The sequence below is a fragment of the Colossoma macropomum genome, unplaced genomic scaffold, assembly GCF_904425465.1.
Source record: "Colossoma macropomum unplaced genomic scaffold, Colossoma_macropomum, whole genome shotgun sequence".
NCBI classification, from domain to species: Eukaryota; Metazoa; Chordata; class Actinopteri; order Characiformes; family Serrasalmidae; genus Colossoma; species Colossoma macropomum.
In genome coordinates this window covers 257,527-278,353 of record NW_023495932.1, presented here as the reverse complement: position 1 = coordinate 278,353, position 20,827 = coordinate 257,527, and the positions used below count along the sequence as shown (strand labels likewise).

General features: G+C 38.3%; 1 long non-coding RNA gene across 1 annotated transcript; it reads left to right on the top strand.

Moving 5' to 3' along the window:
• The first annotated feature begins 11,939 nt into the window (after positions 1–11,939).
• Positions 11,940–17,277, top strand: LOC118803609. The gene is made up of 3 exons (XR_005006883.1): positions 11,940–12,104; positions 16,681–16,750; positions 16,840–17,277. It is a non-coding gene; the product is annotated as an uncharacterized LOC118803609 (long non-coding RNA).
• Positions 17,278–20,827: the final 3,550 nt, after the last annotated feature.

Sequence of the window (20,827 nt, the reverse complement as noted above, 5' to 3'; positions counted from 1 at the left end):
ATATCTTTTAAAATGTCATGATTTTGTTCTGAATGTTTACTTACATGGCCGGAACATTGATCAAGGATATTTGATTGTGACAGTTCCTCTTTTAACACCTTCTTTACAATGTCCAGCTGGTTAAACCACCGTTTCTTTCTTTATATGCAACATATGTAAATAATACAGTGGTTAAGGAGTTCTTTATCTCTCTTTATCACTCTTTATCACTCTCTTCACATGGATAAAGTCTGTTTTTAGTGTGCAGGGGTCTATTTATGAGCACGTATCATATGTTGTGGTAGTTGTCTATTTTTGTGATTATTATTATTATCTGTACTGATTGTGTGAATTTGCCTGTGTGCTTATTTCCATAATAACTCTATGTATCATCAGTTCTCAGACCAAACGATGAACCATTAATTTTAACATGTTAACCATAATTTTTTTTTTTTCCAAAACAAATTTGGTTTTTGAGAGCCATGAATTCTTTTAAGCATCATGAAAAATCATTCACCAGAACAAATCCACCAAGAAAAAAATTGCCGTTGTGAAGCCATTTTGATATGACTTTGTTTTTTGTTTATCCAGATCAGCGGTTCCCAGCCCGCTCATCAGGACCCCCAGATCATCACAGTTCATATTTCTCCTTCATCTCTGTGTTGAAGATGTGTTGGAGCAAAAATGTGGATCATGTGGGGGCCTTAACGACCGGGTTAAAACCCACTGGTCTAGAAAACACTGACCAGACAAACAAAGACAGATGTCTGCTTGTGTTTAGTGGTTGTTAGTGTCTAGAACAGAGGTTCTCAATCCTTTCCACATCAAGGCCGACCTGTTTATGACTATAAATTGATGAAAAAAATAAAAATAAAATTGCTGACAGAAAACTTTTATTTGTTCAGAATTACAACCTGAACAATCGCTTACAGATCAGATTGTCCACTTGAGTCCAATCACAGAAAACAAAATTTCTTCTCAAACAAGTGAGAATTAGAGAACAGAATAATGTATTTTGTGTGTAAACCTTTAGCTCTGACTCTTTAGAGCTTTAGCTGTAACTTTTTCAGAATATAATGAAAGGATCAAAAGATTTTAAGGTCTTTGAAAGTCTGTAGTTGATATTATTTAGCCTTTGAAAACATTTCATATTTGCGTCTTTCTTCTTCTAATTAAGAAGAACCCTTGGTTCCCCCTCAGTATAGACTGTAGACCACCAGATGGTGCTTCGGCCCTCTGGTTGAGAAACCCTGCTCTAGAACAGAGGTTTTCAAATCCAGACTTCTCAATCCAGTTTCTGGTCCTGGATTTTGTAATAACTGGTATTTAACTGAAGTGTTGATGTAACTGAATGGCCACATAGTGTTACAACCAGTGATTACAAAATCCAGGACCGGAGACTTGATTCAGGATCTGGATTTGAAGACCTCTGCTTTACAGTCTTTCTCCATTCACTCTGGTTCATTTGGCCTGTCAGTTCTGTTTAATTTGAATAGAGCCTCTCAAACCTAAGATCACTTTCCAACAGCAAATCATAAAACACATTAAATACAAAAGGAGTGAAAAATACCAGACAGCAGCAGAAAAGACATGTTTTAAAGTGATATTTTAAAGTGAGAATGAAGAGATTTCACAGAGATTTTACTGTAGTTCTGTTATTTGAGTGCAACAACACTAAAGTATCTACTGCCATTATTTATATATTATATATAAATAAAAAAATTCTTTTAAAACTTCACCAAGTCAGTTTTTGTAACTCCCACCTTATATTAGTCCAAATCCTATATATTTAGAGATTTTCACATTGGCTTGTGACCGGAAGGTCGCCGGATCGATCCCCTCGGCTGACAGTACGTGACTGGACTGCCCTTGAGCAAGGCACCTAACCCCCAACTGCTCCCCGGGCGCCGTGGATAGGGCTGCCCACCGCTTTGGGCAAGTGTGCTCACTGCCCCCTAGTGTATGTGTGTTCACTAGTGTGTATGTGGTGTTTCACTGCACGGATGGGTTAAATGTGGAGGTCTAATTCCGATGTGTTCAGACACAGTTGGCTTAAAAGGTTCATTTCATTTCATTATTATGGTTATTGAATATGACACTTATTTGCTCATTTCTACACTGGCTTACACTGCCGACACTTTTCTTTAAAACATAGCTAAATCTTGTCTGCTTCACCCCAAAAAGAGATATAAACTCACATAAACAGACTCAAAAAATACAGATAATATAGATAATAAAGCCACAGATGTTATCAAATCATAAGCGGTTTAGATGATGGATGGATGGATGGATGTATCTTTTCAAATCAGTGCAGAGGAAGCAGCATCAGTACAGATGAGCTCACTGCCATAACATTCACACAGCTCTCCTTTACCTACATTGAACTGGATGCTCTGCTGTCACAAGTCATAACTAGTTAGCGAGCCAGACGGCTAAACAACCAGAACTAACTTAAGTTGCTACTAGCCATAGTCATCATCTTGCAGAACAAACTATGTATATGTTTCTCAAATGCACTGAAGTGTGAGCATCTAATTACATTTCATTTTCACACTTTTGAAAAAGAGGTTGATGCTGTACCAACCACTTGATCGTCAAGCAGTGATGTCTGTATCTGCTGTTGCACAGCAATTTCATCCTGCAACTTCTAGAAAACAACAGTACCCTTGGCAAAGGGGGGGGTGTGGCTTTGAGTTATGAATTAAGAAATAATTAAAACTATATGTTTGACTCATAAAATGACTATATACCATAAAGATGATAGCAATAAACCAAAATTAAGTAAAAATATAAAAAATACAAATATCACAAATCCGGTGGGTCACATGCCCCCCCAGCTTGAATGGGCATGATGCCCCTAACCTCAGTTTATAATAACATTAATATTCAGCTTTTCTACTTCAAACATGATGAGCAAATCTTGATGCAGAAATTTTAAAGTTACTGTTTATTTACAACAAGAATTTACTGTTAAATGCTAATAATTGTATATTATTGATCATTTAATAAATTCTTGTTGTTCCCAAAGTATTTGAATTGCTGAATAAAACATCTGCAAAGGGGCTCCTCAGATGATGATCAGAGACAGACTTTAAGTTCAAATATTTACTGAAGAAAAGTCGCTGTACAGTGTAAACAAATTAAAAAGTTGATGAAGTGTCTGGAATAAACCACCCCAAACATGACATCATGGCCAAGCACCAAATTAGTCCCAGTAGGAAGGGGAAGTGCGCCATCTGCTGGTTTTTCAAAGCATTTTGAATCTCCATTCATTTGATCATAGAGAAATTTTTGATATCGGGTTAAACATCATCAGCTTCTTTCCAGCTTCAGTGTTTTGACTGATTGTGTCACATTTGCTTTCAGAATTTGCTGATATTTAGTGTGATCTATTCTTCTGTTTACTCACACCACCGGATCCCACACAGTCCTGAAGCATAACAGATCTACCCCCATGCTGTTCTTTTCATCAAATGCTGTCTTTCTCTCCAGTTATATTTTTTGAGAGTGTCACCAGAGAGTTCAATTTTTACTTCATCACTCCACAGCACTTGTTTCCAAAATGCCTCTGGCTTGTCTAGATGTAGCTCTGCATCAGTTCACAGTTTCTAATGACAGTTCTTGACCTGTTTATCCAGTCCTAAATGAATTATGTTCTGAGACTTTACAACTGAAAGGCTGTTTTATTCTAAACATTTTTTCTAAACCTTTGAGTCAGTAGTTTTTTGTCTTAAACAGCATCTAGCTAAAAAATATACTCTACAGTTAGCTCAATGCTTAATAGCAGCAACATCATACACATCAGAACACTCAGCAGCCCTCACCCTCACTAACCATCATGATTTCATCCAGCTGTCACCAACCATCAGCCAGTAATCCAGCTCCAAAAACCACCCAGATTACACTCGCTAATGTTATATTAGCTCTCTATCAGTTTTTAGCCTTCATATTATAACAAAGGGTTAAAAGAGTGACACGATTCAGATACCAGAACACTCATGACAGTAAATATGTAACTCAATTTGAAATTAAAAATAAGGCCTGTCTTGCTGTGTATCAGAGTTTTAGTCAGCATGAATCCAAGAGGACAGATAATCAGTAAAACCATGGCCGCCTTAGGCTGTCATTCATTTTTACTCAGTAATGACCAGTAGAGTGAATTGACCAAAATACCAAAACAATTACATCATATTATCATCGGGCTCTAAAGGTTAAAGTTTTTCTGTAGGGCTGGATTCATGCCAGTTGTTTTGACCTGTAGTTGGACAACAAGAAGTAGTGCATCTGGCATCTTTGTAACAAAGCAGGTTCAACTTAGAGAGACTCAAGTTCAAGACTAAGTTACAGCTTCACCCCTAACAAACACAGACATGGTTAACTCGTTTTAAAACAGCAGTTAACAACTTTCTCTGTTCATTTAGGTTTAGATACTCGGGCTGTGATCAGTCCTCGTATGCATGCATATGAAAACGTGATGCTTATGATGAACAGCCAGTCACATGAAACATGAGGAGTTGTGAAAGAAGAAAAAAGAAATCACACTACTTAAATATGTAGAACATGAAGCATTTGTAACAGTAAGAAAGAAACACTGTTGCCACTGCCAGCAGGATTAGACTGAACTAAGCTTAAAGCAAAAAATACTGTGTGGTGAGACCTGGATCAGGAATGCTGTGAAGGTTCTAATGTAACTAATGTAACTTCCCCAAACAAGCATCCTTTCATCAGAGATGCACCATAAGACAGTTATACATTTATATAATTCAGACAGCTTGTGTTAGTCAGGGTTTTTAGTTAGCCTCTAATTTTACAGTCAAAGCTAGCAAGATGAAGAGCCCCCCAGTAAACTTGCTTAGGGCCCTCAAAAGGCTGGAGCTCGTCCTGGACTCTGAGATCATGTGACAACCACCTCCTCCCCACTTCCCAATGTTAAGGTAATATAATGTTCACCGGTGTTTATGATGACTCAGGTGTGTTTAATTGATATATTAGAGCAGGTATAAGGGAGCTTTCAGCATCTAGTCTTGATTCTAGGCCTTTGGTTACCTTTGGAGTCTGATTTTGCTGATTGTCAACATGAGGACCAAAGTTGTGCCGATAAACGCCAAGGAAACGTATAAGGCTGAGAAACAAGACTATAACAGAAAAGATATGTCAGCCAAACCTGAGCTGGTTTATGCTAGTCTAGTGCTGGTTTCCCTGATCACCCAGCTTGGTCCAGCAGAAATACAGAAGAGAAATACATCTAATACAATTGGGTAATTACCTAATAGCAGGTACTGGTATCGGGTATTGGCCTGACACCATGTTCATTTACTCACATTCAGAAAAATACACCAATACCAGAATCTGATATCATGTGACGTAAGTCCAGTGTACACTGCTACACTAATGAACAAACGACTCAAGCTGGCAGTGGAAGAGAGTCTGTTCACACACTGAAGTGTTGCTGACACTGAGGCAGTCAGACACAAAGATGGTCACTTAAAACATTCTGCCTCTGCAGATTCCCACCAGACACACACTATGATTTTAGCCTGTTTTAACACACACTGACACAGGCACAACCACAAAAAGGATTGGCATTTGCAACATGGTTCAAATTATTGGGGTGGATTGGGGGGTCTGACTCCCCTAGTTAAGACTTGGACTCCCCCAAAAGAGGTAAAAACAACAGTTCGGGAGGGTCAAAACATTTATATATCCTTCTTACCTGTAATTGCAAATATTACAATGTACTTCCCAGATTCATTCCTGGAACAGTCTTGTAATATGATGTCAGTCAGCCCTACACTGGGCCTTCTTCTTAACCTTGACGTTAGTTTTACGTCTCATCTGCACCATCTCCCAGTCTTGATACAACACAGATTAAACCATCTTACATGTAGTTTACCCACTTTTGAGTAACTACAGATTACAGTGATATAATGAAAGTCCATCTTATTTCACATAATGAGGGGCGAAGGGAAACTCGCAGTGATGTACTGAGAAAACCACTACTGTGGTCAGAATTCTTTGAAAAGGTTTTTCAGGGTGTAACTTCTTTAGAGGCATAAATTGGCTTCGTATTTGGAACTTCTTATTTGACTTTTCTGGTCCACCTCAAGTGATGCAGCTCGTACCTTAACGGTGCGCTGGTGCCAGAATGGAGCCGAACTGCTGTGCCAGTTAAGGTAGAGTAGAAATTTTAATGAGGAACTCACAAAAAGCAAATCTCAGCTTCACCCTCAACATTCTGTGATGTTTTTGTTCCTTGTACTGTTTATAATAATCTTTTATTGCATCCCAAATCATGAAGAAAATGAAGAGTGGCGGTGCAGGACGTGTAGAAAACGTTTTTGTGAGTAGAGTCTGTGGTCACAGTGGCCGGCGAGCAGCGTTGGCGTTGTTTAAAGCTGGTAATTAAACAAACTCACACTAATCAAACTAAGACTCTTTACTGCTTTACACTCGCCTCCGTCAGAACGAAATGCCGACTCCAAGCATTCCGACTCTTAGAGCCACCGGCCAAGAATCAACTCCCCATCAGTACCGCAAGCCAGTAGAGACACTGTAGGTCAGTGTAAGTAGCTACCTATCTAGCTTGTTTTATAGACTTGTACTTTCTTACCTTCAATGTTTCTGAATTAGATTGTGTTAAGTGTCTATAAATGAATTCTAATGTTAGCTAGTAACTTTGCCTGAAGTTACAGTTTAGCTAACTAAGGCTATCTAGCTAAAGCTAGCCTTTGGCTTACATACATTAGCTAACTTATGGTAATGCAGCCTGTGTTTTTTGTGGTTGTCTTGCAGATTTAATACTGAGCAGGACAGGATGGGTGATGGTGAGTTTTACATATATGTCCTGCTGTATTAAGGAAGCAAAGGGAGGTCAGAATGACTGAGCAGGAGGAGGAGATCAGGATGAGGAGATCAGGAGGACAGTGAGCAGGCAGGAGGAGGTCAGGAGGACAGTCAGCAGGCAGGAGGAGGTCAGGAGGACAGTCAGCAGGCAGGACCTACTAGCAAAGAGGTGAGTTAGAAAGGACACTGCACTTAAAGATGTTTGTCATCATACCAGATATTTAGGCACATAGTACTTTCAGAAACTGATGGGATGCACAATCATACCCCACTGTTATTAAATAATATGCTAGGACTTGTAATGAAGTGTTGGCTACTGGTAGTGAAGGAAGCTTAAAAGCCTGAGCTTTACTGACTACAGTGACAATCTTCTCCATTAATTCAGAAGTGAGAAACACATGGTTCCTGTGGAAAAAGACCCTGTAGAATATGGATTTAATTTTAATTTTAATGTTAGTCAAGCTGAGCCCCAGCTGCTGTATGGTTGGAACACACCTGCCTACCTTTTCAGCATGTTGACAGCATCTTGGTATAGCATTGTGTGGTTCTGTGTTTGAGAGGAAATTATGGTCTGCCTTTGTTGTGTTTGTGTGAGTCTGACTTGCTGGCGGTTTTGCTCTAGAATGCTTTGTTGGTGATCCCTGACTACAAAAGGTGTTGTGTGGTAAGTACCTCATGAGCTGGTGTATCGGATTTATCCTCATCTACAGACTGCAGACGTTACATTAACCAAGCAAGACAGTTTAAGTGTAAGGATTTTAAGACTTCAGTTCACTGAATCATGTGTCTGCGCTGAACTGGGTTCCCTTTACGCCCTGGAGAAGAAGTTGACCCCTCGATTGTCACAGTATGATTTGCAGTGTCAGTATATGCCGGCTTTACTCTGTTCGACTGAATAGAATTGCGTGGTGTAAACCTTAATATGTTGATTTTTGTAAATCGTCTTTGTATAATAGGCTCTAGTTGGAGGTGGAAAATAATGAATTATATTTACTCTGGTTTCAGTACTTGAGTATAGTTTTTCCCTGATATTGGAGTGTAATTACATCATAGTGTTTTACACACAGGACACACTGTGGCATCAGCGAAGATGAAATTTTGAAGGCTGTGAATGTAACGTTTACTGTTTCTAGTACTTAATACACCTATTAATGTGAACTAGCATAAGAAGCTTATAGGCAGAGCTGCCACAAAAAAACTCTGCACAGCCTTTCAGGGATTCCAGACTTCTTTGTTGGAATCTAGGAAGCCTTATATAACATCTAACCATGAAGTGCATGTAGTTTAATGCAAACGTAAGGCAGCACAACTTGAATAAGCCGCCACTAGACCTGCCACCTTACCTGGTATATTTCTTACTGGCCACTGGCACAACTTGATACAGCTGCCATTACAACTGCCATTTTGCACAGTGCATTTAATGGCTGCTGCAGTTTGCGGTAGCTAAGCCATGGTTACAGTAGCCGTCATACATGTTCTCAAGAAAAAGAACACCAGGGTGTCAAAAGGAGCTGTCAGTTGATTAGACACAGCCACATCTGAGGATGTGGTTAGGGGCCCAGGCTTTTTCAGTACTGACATGATCAGCTTGAATAAACAGTTTGCAGCGTTAGCACCAGGTTCACACTTCAGAGTGCTGATAGGGAGGGACAGTGATCAGATCTTTTCCTGCTGTTTGCATTCAAAACTGAGGTTAAAGGCTGCACAACATAACGTGCTGTGTCTCTCAGGCCTGGGTCATATTTGACATTATGAGAATGAAACACGATTCATTTTAAAAAAAAAATTATTGTATTAAATAGTTCCTACATGTTTATCCCTCATCTCAGTGTTTTATAATCACGTTTGCCTACTTGTCAAACAAATGCGATAGTCCTCAAAGAAGTGCATCCATGTTCATGAGAGTTTCTTTGTCTCATTCATGCTGCTTTGAAATGCTGCTCAAAGAGAATAACTAATTACTGTTTAGAATAACTTAAGACACTTCAATTCATGAAGGTGGTGCATTTTGGAATTTTGGAGTCAACACACCAACACAAACATACAGACATGTTTGGTTGGTGTACCACACCTGTGTTTGATTGTTGTTAATCCCTAGAACATTCTCTAGGGATTAACAGCTGGTGCACTAGTGCACTGAGCTGGTCCATTCCTTTCCTTTCTAAAGACAAATGCAAACATCAGAACGCTGGTGTGTGTATTACAGTGGAAAACTGGTGATTTTTAGTGTTTGCACAGCATTGTGTTCAGAAAAGACTTGTGAGGCCAAGTGTGTTAAAACTAAAATGTGGTGTACTGTCCTGTGAAGCTTTCTGTGGGTTTGAAGTTCTAACAGATTTAGAACAGCCTGTAAATAGGAAATGCGTCAAAGCTATATGGTATACCGCTCGATGCTGAGGCTTCACTTCAACATCAGTATGACCTCACACAGTGTTTTATGTCCTCTAAGATAGGTCGGCAGAAGCAGCTCAGCAAATGTCTCTTGTAGATGCAGCACAAGCACTCAGGGATTTTGTTTTGCTAGTGTTTCAGTTTAGTTCATTTTCTGTGATGAAGATAAGGTTTGATACCATTTTTTATTTTCCTCTGTACTCCACATGTGGCGTATTTTTACATTTTACCTTTAAACACACTTTACAGGTGTTTGTGATTACTCAGATGTGTTTAATTGCTTCATTAGTGCAGATATGAGAATCCTTCAGAATCCAGTCTTGATTCTGGGCTTTGGTCACCTTTGATTTTGCTGTTTGTCAACATGAGGGTGACACTAACATGCCACTGTTTCATTAAACTGCCTACTACTTTGACTCTGCCACTCCAAAATGTTAATTTAGGGTTTTTGAGCCATTCAGAGGTGGATTTGCTTGTGTGTTTCGGTTTATCGTCCTGCTATATAACCCAACTGCGCGTGAGCTTTAGGTCACAAACTGACGGGTGGGCGTTCAGCCCCAGACCATCACAATACCACCACCATGATTGACTGTTGGTATGATGTTCTTATGGTGGAATGTGGTGTAAGCTTTACAGCAGATGTAATGGCTGCAAAATGTCTTCCAAAAAGTGGTCAGTCCACAGAATATTATCCCAAAAGTCTTTTGTTTTTGCCCAGTGTGTTTCTTACTGTGGAATCATGTACATTGATCTTAACTGAGGTAAATGAAGCCTGCAGTTCTTCAGATGTTCGTCTGGGTTCTTTTGTGACCTCCTGGATGAGTCATCAGTGTGCTCTCACTGTGGTTCACTAGAGTCACAGAGCCTTAGCAATGTCTTTGTAACCCTTTCCAGACTGGTAGATTTCAATGACTTTGTATTGCATCTGTATTTGAATCTGTGTAGAATGTAACATCATGTGCTGTTTTTTGAGACCTTCTAGCTGCTTCACATTCCCAGACAGGTTCTACTTAAGTGACCAGCTGGGTGTGGCTAGTGAAATTAAACCCAGTAGTCAGTTGAATTTGGATAAATGGTTGATTCAGTAATAGTAGGAGGCATTTACTTTTTCACACAGGCTGTGAAAAGGTAGGGCTTTTTCCTTCAATAAAGCATCAGCATTTTGTGTTTACTTGGGCTCTCTGTGTCTAATATTTAAAGTAGTTTGATTATCTGAAACCTTCAAGTGTGACAAATATGAAAAAAAGGAAAATTGGGAAGGGGGCAAATACTTCTTCACAGTACTGTACTTGACGCCTCATTAGTGCAGTGGCCAGGTTTTATTTTTGTTCTATAACCCGTCTGGTCACATCATGAATTACCATGAAAAACATTCAAGCGAAATCTTTTTAACTCATGTAGCCAAAATTTCAAAGCTGTGCTCTAGTTTGTTGTTATGAAACCCAATAGGTTCTAAAATTGCATCTACATATCGAGTTTAACTGCTTACAGAACGACTGAACTGAGCTGAAATATCAATATAACACCTCAATGTAATATCTCAATGTAAAACAGCAGGTTTAATGTTAAATTTCTGTAAGATGTTGATTTATTGACGTAGTTTGTTAAATTTAATAGATACAATTTCAGTGCAAAATTGACATTTAATGAAATTTAATTTTTCCATTATTTGTCAAAATTATTTTTTTTCAAAATGTATTCCTACACTTATAAGAGATGGTGCTTCAAGGGTTCTTTAGTAAGGAAAATGGTTTTATGTAGAACCCTGAACATTAAAAGAACCCTTTGTATGACTGCATCATGAAAGAGTTGTTCAGATCGATGGAGAACGTGTTGTAGATGGTTCTATATGGAAACTTTTTGAGAAGTGTTCTATATAGCACCCAAAAGGGTTCTTTTATTGTTACAAGCTTGACATCGTAACAATAGAAGAACCCTTTTGAGTGCTATATAGAACCCTTTTCAAAAAGGTTCTTGTAGAACTGTCTATAGCACATTCATGCATCATGTCTCCATTAGTCTGAAAAACCCTTGATGCAAAGAACCTTTTAATCATGCAGAGGGTTCTTTGAGTGTTTATGGTTCTTTATAGATAGTTTACTACCCTTGAGGAACCGTCTTTTTAAGAGTGTGTTATTAATAAACTAGTCAGGGTGTGATTGGGGGACTGGAAACCTGAAACACACTCTGGTGTTGATCCACTAGATAAGTGAGTTATAGAGCTCTGTGCTGTTTAGGTTTAGGGCAAATAACATGTCCACTGCTCCTCTTGATCCTGGCAGTAAAGTCTAAGGAATTTACCAGCTCCTGGTTTACCCTCTCACACAGTCCAGTAGATTGAGGCTGATTAGCCATATTTACAGCATTTTTCCAGCAGGCAGTACAGTAAAGTACAGACCGGCTACAAAACCAAACCCAGAGCTATCAGTACGCTGGTCGAGTACCTGTTTGTGTTACCATCACAGAACAGAGCTGTAAAAGTAGGCAGAGCTCTCTTTAACCTGTGTGGTTACATTGATTCTCAGATGAATCTGGTGTTAACAGTAATGAGGACTTAACTCTGTGGTTTAGAACTTACTAAAACACTTCATTAAGTTAGTGAATCTGGGCAGCGACAGTGTCTGATTCCTCAGTGTCTGGACTTTCAGCTGAACTAGATGTAAAGGACAGTTTAGAACTCAGAACAAGTCAGTTTAGAGAGTCTTTCTTACAGAGTGTTCAGCTCATGCTGATAGACTCTCAGCTACTTAATGGTATCTGCTTTCTTCCTGTTCCTCTCGTCACTTGTTGCGTCACTGTGAGTGAGAGAGGGTGTGATGGTCTTCTTTTCTGTTCTTTCAGATCATCATTTCACTCTTTCAGAGTAACACTGCACAGATCTGATCACAGAGGTAAGAACAGATCATGGCTGTGTAATATGGAACTGAACTGGTTCTAGATTCTACTGACAGAGAAACTGTTTAGACGTGTTTAATAAAAGTCTATATTTGTGTGCAGTGAAATTTTAGCAACTCTCATATTCAGAGTCTGTGTAGACTTTTCTACCTAGTCATGTTTTCAGTTCGTGGTTAACAGTGTTAAAATATAATATACTACTGAAGAGAGAATAAAATATCAGAGAGAATGGACTTATTTGCGTTTATAATCACTCCAGCTGGTTTCCTGATACGTTTAATCTGCAGTGAGAAACTGTAAAACATCAAAAAGTCATGAAGCTGCAGTCAGTTTGTTGTTTGAATTGTCCTGTTCCATCTTAAATGGTGCAGCAGTTACATTCAGGTCTCATTTTAGGTGGAATGGGAAAATGTGAACGTGAAGCTGGCGAGTGAGAATCTGACTTCAGCCTCATAAAAAGTTGAACGTTGAGAGACGTTTATATACTAGTACATCAGCCCATTCAGAGACATATTTACAGCCGAGGTGGTAAAATGGATATGAAATGTTGTGGCTGCCAAGGAGGTTTGATTTTTGTTGAAAGGATAAAATGGCTCTTCTTAACATTTGGGTTGCCGCTCCCTGGACTAGCCTGTTGAGCCTGTGCGCAGTCCAAGATAACTGCTCATACTATAAGGCTCCTCTTTTGTGGTACAGATAGAGCCATAGAGCTGTAGAAATATCAAGTTCAGCTCAGCCTTTTCTGGTGTTGCAAAATTAGCCCGAGTGTTATTTTGTAACAGCCAGTCTGTAAAGCACATTGTAGCCCATCTTGTTTGCCAAATTGTACTCAGATTTTTTCCACACGATTTCAGTGTGTTCAGTTGACCGCGGTAAAGTTGGTTTTATATTCGAGATTCGACACACATTCACACTTCCGATGTCAACAGCGTTCAGTGAGAGCATATGACGAAATTTTCTCGTACATATTCCTTCTCCACAGAACACAAGCTCAGGACTACAATATTTCTTTTTACTGTAATTGCTATTTAAAAGAAATTCTCAAACCATTACCCCAAACTGCACAGTGCATTAAGCAGATTTTCATGTACAAAAGTAAGGGGCCGTTGTCAAAGTGTGCGTTCTTCTGGACAAGTCTTGAACGTCAAAATCTCAATAGTCTATACTGTAGGGCCAGCTGAAACCCAAGCAACTAAGACCTTTCTGTAATTGTAACTTACTACAGCAGCAAAATTCAAATTTAGTGTTGTGTTGATTTATGATTAATATTCTATGCACATAAAAAACAATAGTTACTGTAGGGCTGATACTTGTTCAACAAAGGCATTAAACAATGTTCTATCATTCCAACTAACTACAGCAAGTCAGTAAACACCAGTTTTAACAATAGTTTTACAGTCGTTTTACAACAATGAGGGACTCTTCAATGCATTTGGTTGGACAAGGTGTAGGCCCTTCAGGAAAGAAGCTATTCATTTTTTTTATTTAATATTAATTAGAATTCAATCCAACACTCAGTTTTAATTCTGTTAGCTGTAGTTAGTTACAACAATAGAATACTCCTCAGTGCATTTAAAATCTAGTCTCTTCAATAAAGAAGCTACTGAAAATTTTTGTATATAAAATATTAATTATAATTCTGCTTGCTGTTGGATGCTGCAACAACAGGGCACTTTTTAGTGAATTTGGATTTACAGTTTTGGATCCTACAGTGAAATAGCTATTGAATTTATACATTTTTAAAACATAATAAAATCACTAATAATAATAAACACAATAATAATAATAATAAAAACACTAATAATAAAAACACAAGGCTTTCTTTAAATTCTGCTTATTAAGTTGCAGTTATGTGGTACTCTTTATTAATGCATTTGGTTTTACAATTTTGATCCCTACAGTAAAGTAGCTAATGATTTATTTTTGATTGGATGGTCTATAATGCATTTGGTTTCACAGTTGTAGGCCCTGGAATAAAGAAACTAATGATTATTGTGTGACAAATGTTTTAAACTTTAACACAGTTCAAATTCTACTTGCAGTAAGTTGCAATAATAGCTCACACTTTAATGCATTTGGTCGTAAAATTTTAGGCCTTACAGTAAAGAAGCTTTTGTTTTTTATGTGCATAGAATATTAATCATAAATTAACACAACACTGAATTTAAATAGCAAGTCACAAGGCACTAAAGACTGTTCTATCAGACAGGAAGGTCTTGCTTGGGTTTCAGCTGGACCTACAGTATAGACACTATTGAGGTTTTGACGTTCAAGACTTGTACATAAGGACACGCGCTTTGATGATGGTCCCTTACTTTTGTACATGAAAATATGTTTAATGCACTAATCAATTTGGGTAATGGTTTGAGAATTTCTTTTAAATAGCAATTACAGTAAAAAGAAATATTGTAGTCCTGAGCTTGTGTTCTGTGGAGAAGGAATATGTAAGAGAAAATTTCGTCACATGCTCTCACTGAACACTGTTGACATCGGAAGTGTGAATGTATGTTGAATCTCTAATATAAAACCAAATTTACCGCTGTGTTCAGTTGTTCTGCCGTCACTGCAGTCGACCTAACAGTTTTCATGGTAATGGAAGATTCAGAATTTGATGTTCATCTGCAGACAGACTTATTCAGAGTCCGGCCAAACGGGCTGCAGGTCAGATGTGATCTTAAAATCATCCATTTGATCAATGTCTCGTTTTGCACAAATACAAAAAAAACTAAGGTAAAGCTTGTCGTTTCTCGGCAACACGTCAGCGGAGTGATACAGTGTTGGTGTGAAAAAGCCATGCTGCTACCACAAATATCAGCACGGTGAGAACGCTTCTCACCCAATCAGGTTGTAAGGTCAGGACTAACTTTCATAAATTATCACATATTATACAACAGTTAGTTCCGGCCACGCAAGCTGATTGGTTAAGAAGCGTTCTAACCGTGCTGTAGTTTCACCATAATAGCACGTTTTTTTCACAAACACTGTATTAAGCAACAACTTTGACCGCTGTAGGAGACGCTGAAGCCATTTGAACGTTTTTACTTCTTACTTTGCCACAAACAGAAAATGGATACATTTAAGATCACATTTGACCGACAGCCGATTTTGGTCAGACTCTGAAAATGAGACTACACTGAATTCCCAAACTGTTCACCACTGAGCAGCTTTTCAGTCAGCAGCTGTGACAGAAGAACACCTAAACAACCTGGAATCAGCCAGACATGAACCGAATACCTTTTGGCAAAAAATGGGCTGTAAGATGCTTTACAGACTGGCTGGAACAAAACAACATTAATATTGATCTGGCAAAAAATGACAAAACTGAGCTAAACTTGATATTTCTGCAGTTTTACGGCTCAGTCTGTACTTCAAGAGGTGAAGCTTACAGCAGACTGTGCAGTGAGTGAGTGGAGTTCGTTACTCTGACGTAGCAACAAGCTGCTTGTTAAGAAACTATAATTTGGCAGAAGGAATCCCTAACATTAAAACTTTTTAAATGCCGCGTTCACGGCCCAGTTTATTAATTTCTTAGTTTATTTATTTAACTGTTGTATAAAAGCAATAGAACACTCAAGGTTGTGTTATCACAAATAAAATCACAGCTGTGATGATCTATGGCGACCAAATCACAGCCGTGATGTTATTTCGGGATAACACACTCCCTCTGATGTTCTATTGCTTAAATATAATAGTTACTTTCTGTAACTGTCACGCTGGTCTTGACTGCTAAGCCTGAATATGAAAAATACAGCTGAAAATGGTAAAAATAGAAATGACTAAATGAATGAAAACAATAAATGAATACATAAAAACTGAAATACAGAGAGTAATAAATTAATACAGAAACAAAAGCAAAAGAAATTATGTTAATAAGTTTGAGCACGTCTGGTCAAGTTACTTTTTTTAGTTTAGTTTAGTATTGTTTAGTTTTTTTTATTTTCAAAGTGAGAGTAAGTCAACACATCCTCTACAGAGAACACACTGGAATATGGAAATTTTCTGCACATTTGAATTGAGTTTAACATGTAAAATGTGCCATAACTTTTCACAGGCCATATTTTCTGATTTATTTTGTGTAATATATTAAATCCAGAAAAAAAATTAAATTATGTTCATGTGTTCTCCATAGAGTACTTATTTTCACTTAGAAAATTAAATAAACTTTAGCTTTTATTTTTATTACACTTTTATTATATATATATATATATATATATATATATATTTATTTATTAATATTTATTTATTAATGTATTGAGCCAATCATTTCTTTTGCTTATTTGTTCATTTATTTATTTATTTATTTATTTATTATAGTGATAGGTGTGAGTAAACAACATGAATCAGTCCGTACTGAGTGTGTATGTATAGTTGGATTTTAATGATGTGAGAGGAGTGAGGTCATGATCTTTATCCTAAACTTTAGTGTTAACTGAATATGAATGTAGGAAGATCTACTGCTCTACTGTTACTGTTCTTACTGTTTTAGATCTGTTAGTTTAACATATTATGACCCATCAATACCATGAACCTTGTTGAAGTTATAATAATAATAATAATTTCATATTTTTATAGACTCTATAAAAACTCTGAGGTTGTTTGCACTTGAGTGATTGCAGAGAGCTGAGACCACAGTATCAATACAGTAAGTAGTACAACCATGACAGTCTTTACAGTATTAAACATATTATTACTGTAAACTAAATTGATCTTCACCTGATATTTTTATCACAGGATAAAAGAAACGACTGATTCAGTGACTGAGTAAAAAGAATGGCTCATATCTTGTTCTCCCGCTCTGCATATCCTCGGTATGATATTCAACAAGAGCGTCTGGATGGTAAGATCAGACTGTCCATCTTCCTCATTGCTGGAGAGTGTGGGGGTCTGCCAGCTCTAGTTTGGGCTCTGTGTGTTCTGTATGGTCATCATAAGAGTGGAGGCCGAATCTCAGCCTTGGTCATCATGCTTCTTCTCTGTGACCTGCTGGTGCTGCTTCTGAATCCATACATAGTGACTAAACTGCTGCAGGATGATCATTGTTGGGAGACGAGCACAACATGCAGGATATTTACCTCTTTATGGTCAGGATCAATGATCTGTGGACTTCACCTCCAACAAGTGGTGGCTCTAGAGGGCGCTCTCTCTTTGAGACGTCCACTCTGCTCTGCTCAGGCTTTCTTTAATTCTAGCTCCATCATCGTCTCCATCACTGCGTTCATTTGTTTCTTCCTCTGTGAGTTTTTCAGGGCGACTCCTCTCGTATTATTCAGTCTGCCACTTCTTTTAATTATAACACTGATATCATGTATAGTCACTTGTAGAGCTCCACCCCAAATCAGCGACTTCGCTTACAGAACCAAGAAGCCGAGTTCTACAGTGTTAGCTTTAGTCACATCCACAGTGATCCTGTATGGGACGTTTACCAGCACGTGGGCCATCATGTATATTTTTGATTCTTGGTATCTTAAGTATTCTTGTTATGTGTTTGTGATGGGTGTTTCTCTGATGAGTCTGAATGTTCTTGTAGACCCCCTGCTGTGTGTGATTTTCTGCAAAAGACACACAGAGCTCAACAAGTCTGAGGTGAAGATCTAGTGTCACCCTAATGTCCACAGCAGTCTAGAAGAATCTGTACTCAGCATCTATATTTTAATGTTGTCAGTGTTTCTCTACATTTCTCTGTCCTTCCTGATCAGCACTGAATGTGTCTGTTGGAGAGATCAGAACAAATTCATGAGGCCTGTTTTTAAAACCTGAAGTATAACCTGCTTATAACCCCTCTCACACAAATATGTTTTAGATGTTTGTAAAATTAAAGGGAAACAGTCACACAGGTGCTGTATATCCAACCAGAAGTACAGAACTAGCCACAGTAGTAGATGGAGTTTAATATGGCAGAGTCTAGCGATGTGTTTACGTTTTCAGAGTTAATTCTGATGTTCAGCTTATGAATGAACCTGGGCCGCCGGAACCACTGTGGGCATTTGACCCACCACTTTTCAAAATACTGGAGCAACAACCCCGTTTTGTTTTAGTTTAGGACGCTCAAACAAACCCTCTGCTTCCCCTAAACAGCACGTAGCTCTGACCAGCACAAACAGACAGAGTAAAACTGAGCGGGAGAGCCAATCAGAATCTCCATTTCAGCTGGGAGGCACTTTCAGAGCCTTGGTTGGTGCGGACTGTCAGGTTCTTTTTTTAGTTCGGTTTTGACATGAGATTCTACCTGAATTCAGATCGGCAACCAAACAACTGAACTGTGCTAATTCACAAGAAAATTTAACACGTTTTTCCAGAGCACATTGTCGCTGATTGTGCTGTCTGCACAATCTGCTGCTTTACCATTTCACTCTTTACAAACACTCATTTCCTTCCTGCACTGTGAGCTGCTGTTAATAACGAGAGACAAGCAATAAAATAATGATATGCGTCTGAATTTGGCACATGGACTGTGGAGTATATCTTTGGCCAAGGATCGGTGACCTGATCAGTTAAATTTACATTAGTATTCACAAAGATGTTACACGTCTCTATTTTCTCTTTTTAGGTTTTCATGGTGGTAAATGTAAAAGTAACAGAGTGCTTGCATCCCTGCAAAACTTGTGATCAGTAAATAAACACCCATCTGTGTAATTTAGCCCACTTTAGCCTTTGCAGCCCACCATCCAGACCAAACGAGAGAAACACATCACAAAAAAAAACAAAAAACTGATGCGGTCTGTAGAAAATGAACTGGGTTTGAAAACAGCCTGACGTTCTTGAGAGATGTTTGCTAACAAATGCTGCTAACTGAGGCTGCAGCTACTGAAGCAGCATCAAAACAAACACTGATAATCAGCTTCAGAGGTGGGTAGATTAGCCTAGATTCGTATTCAAGTAAAAGTATTGATACTTGCATAAAATAATTCCACAAGTATAAGAACGTTCCCCAAAACATCTTGGGTAGAAATATAAAAGTAGCAGGTCGAAAATCTACTTAAGTACTGAGTTTAGCAGTAGAACTTCTTACTACATCCATCATTTATCAGTATAGGAAATGAAAATTGTGCAGCTCTGTTTTACTCTTTTTGGGATTTGGGTCTAAAATTCAAAGCTCCAAAGTCAGAGATGTAACCAATCACAAAGTAGTACAAGTATTGCCACAAACACAAAAAATGGAATTAGTTTCTAAATATGAATCAGAAGAATTTAGTAGAAGTAGAGGAAATATGATTTGAAAATCCTCAGGAGAGTTTAATATTTTAGAACATGTGCTTGAGTAAACGTAACTAGCTACTACCTCTGATTAGGTTTATAAAGACGGGTCCTTAGCATGACATGAAAGGCAATTTTAGTCAGTGGTCTTATTGCATTTTGTCACTCAGCCGGCCGCTTGAACCAGTATGTTTTGCCCCACCACTTTTGGAGGTGTGGCGCCACCCCTGGAATGAAAAACAAATTTAACTCTAACTATTTCCAGAGCCAGTTTATGAGGAGCCTGGCCACTTCCTTGATTGTACTCTTTTACATTAAAAATGTTAAAGCATTTATAAACGATGATTTTTTCTCAAATACTCCATATCAACCCATTCATTTTGGACCCACTCGGGAGCGCCCTCTAGCGTCTGAAAAACCCGGAAGACATTGCAGAGTGGAAATTCTCCTCTCTACAAGTTCTCTGATATTTCCACTGACTGCTGAGGTGAGAGAAACATTTTGTAATATTGTCATCTGAGCTCCCATTCCAGCAGCTAAAGCAGTGTTAGCATCATTATTACAGTCAGCTGACCTTAACTCAGGTCTTCTGTTTCTGCTGAGTGTCCATTGAAAGAGCTCAGTCTGGATTTGATGCTGTTCAGAAGTCCAGACTTTAAATCCTTCTTGAAAACTTCTGACTTAAAGTGATTTGAACACACGCAGATATTTCTCTGCAGAAATGCGGCTTGGAGTATTTATAGCAGCTTCAACTTTTCACCTGATACCACTTTCACAATCTTTTTGTGGCCACAATTATGGCCACACCCCCACCAGCTGTAACAGTCCAAATGAATTCTGGGAGATGTAGGAATGAAGCTGTATAGGTTCTCAAATAAAAAAGTGTATCACAGAATGTCACGATTTATGTTCTGAATGTAGTTGGCTTGAAAATTGACCAAGGCTATTTGATATTGTGACTGTTCCCCTTTTAACATCTGCTTTATAATGTCCAGTTGGTTCAACCACAGTTTTTTTCTTTATTTGCAACTTATGTAAATAATAAAATGGTTAGTGAGTTCTTTAGCACTCTGTGTACCTATAAGTTTATACCTATAATAACTGTATGTATCTTCAGTTCTTTATGGTTTGTGGCAGATGAACCAGTTATTTTAACACATTAACTGTGTTTTTCTGTTTTTTTTCTCCAAAACAAATTCTGTTTTTGAGAGTCATTAATCATTTCAATCAGAATAAATATCACAAGAAAAATTGCCGTTGTGAAATCCTTTATGTTACATTTTGTTTTTGTTTGTCCAGAGCAGCCGTTCCCAGCCTGATCCTCAGGGCCCCCCAGATGGGTCATATTCCTCCTTCGTCTCTGTGTGTTCTGAGTTGGATTGGAGCAGAAATGTGGATCATCTGGGGGGGCTGGTGACTGGGGTGGGAACTTTTTATTGATGCAAACTTTTAGTGAGTTCCTGACATGGTAATGTGGGCGTATGCTAATTTTCTGAGTTACCATGAACAAGAAGTCTAGAGCCCC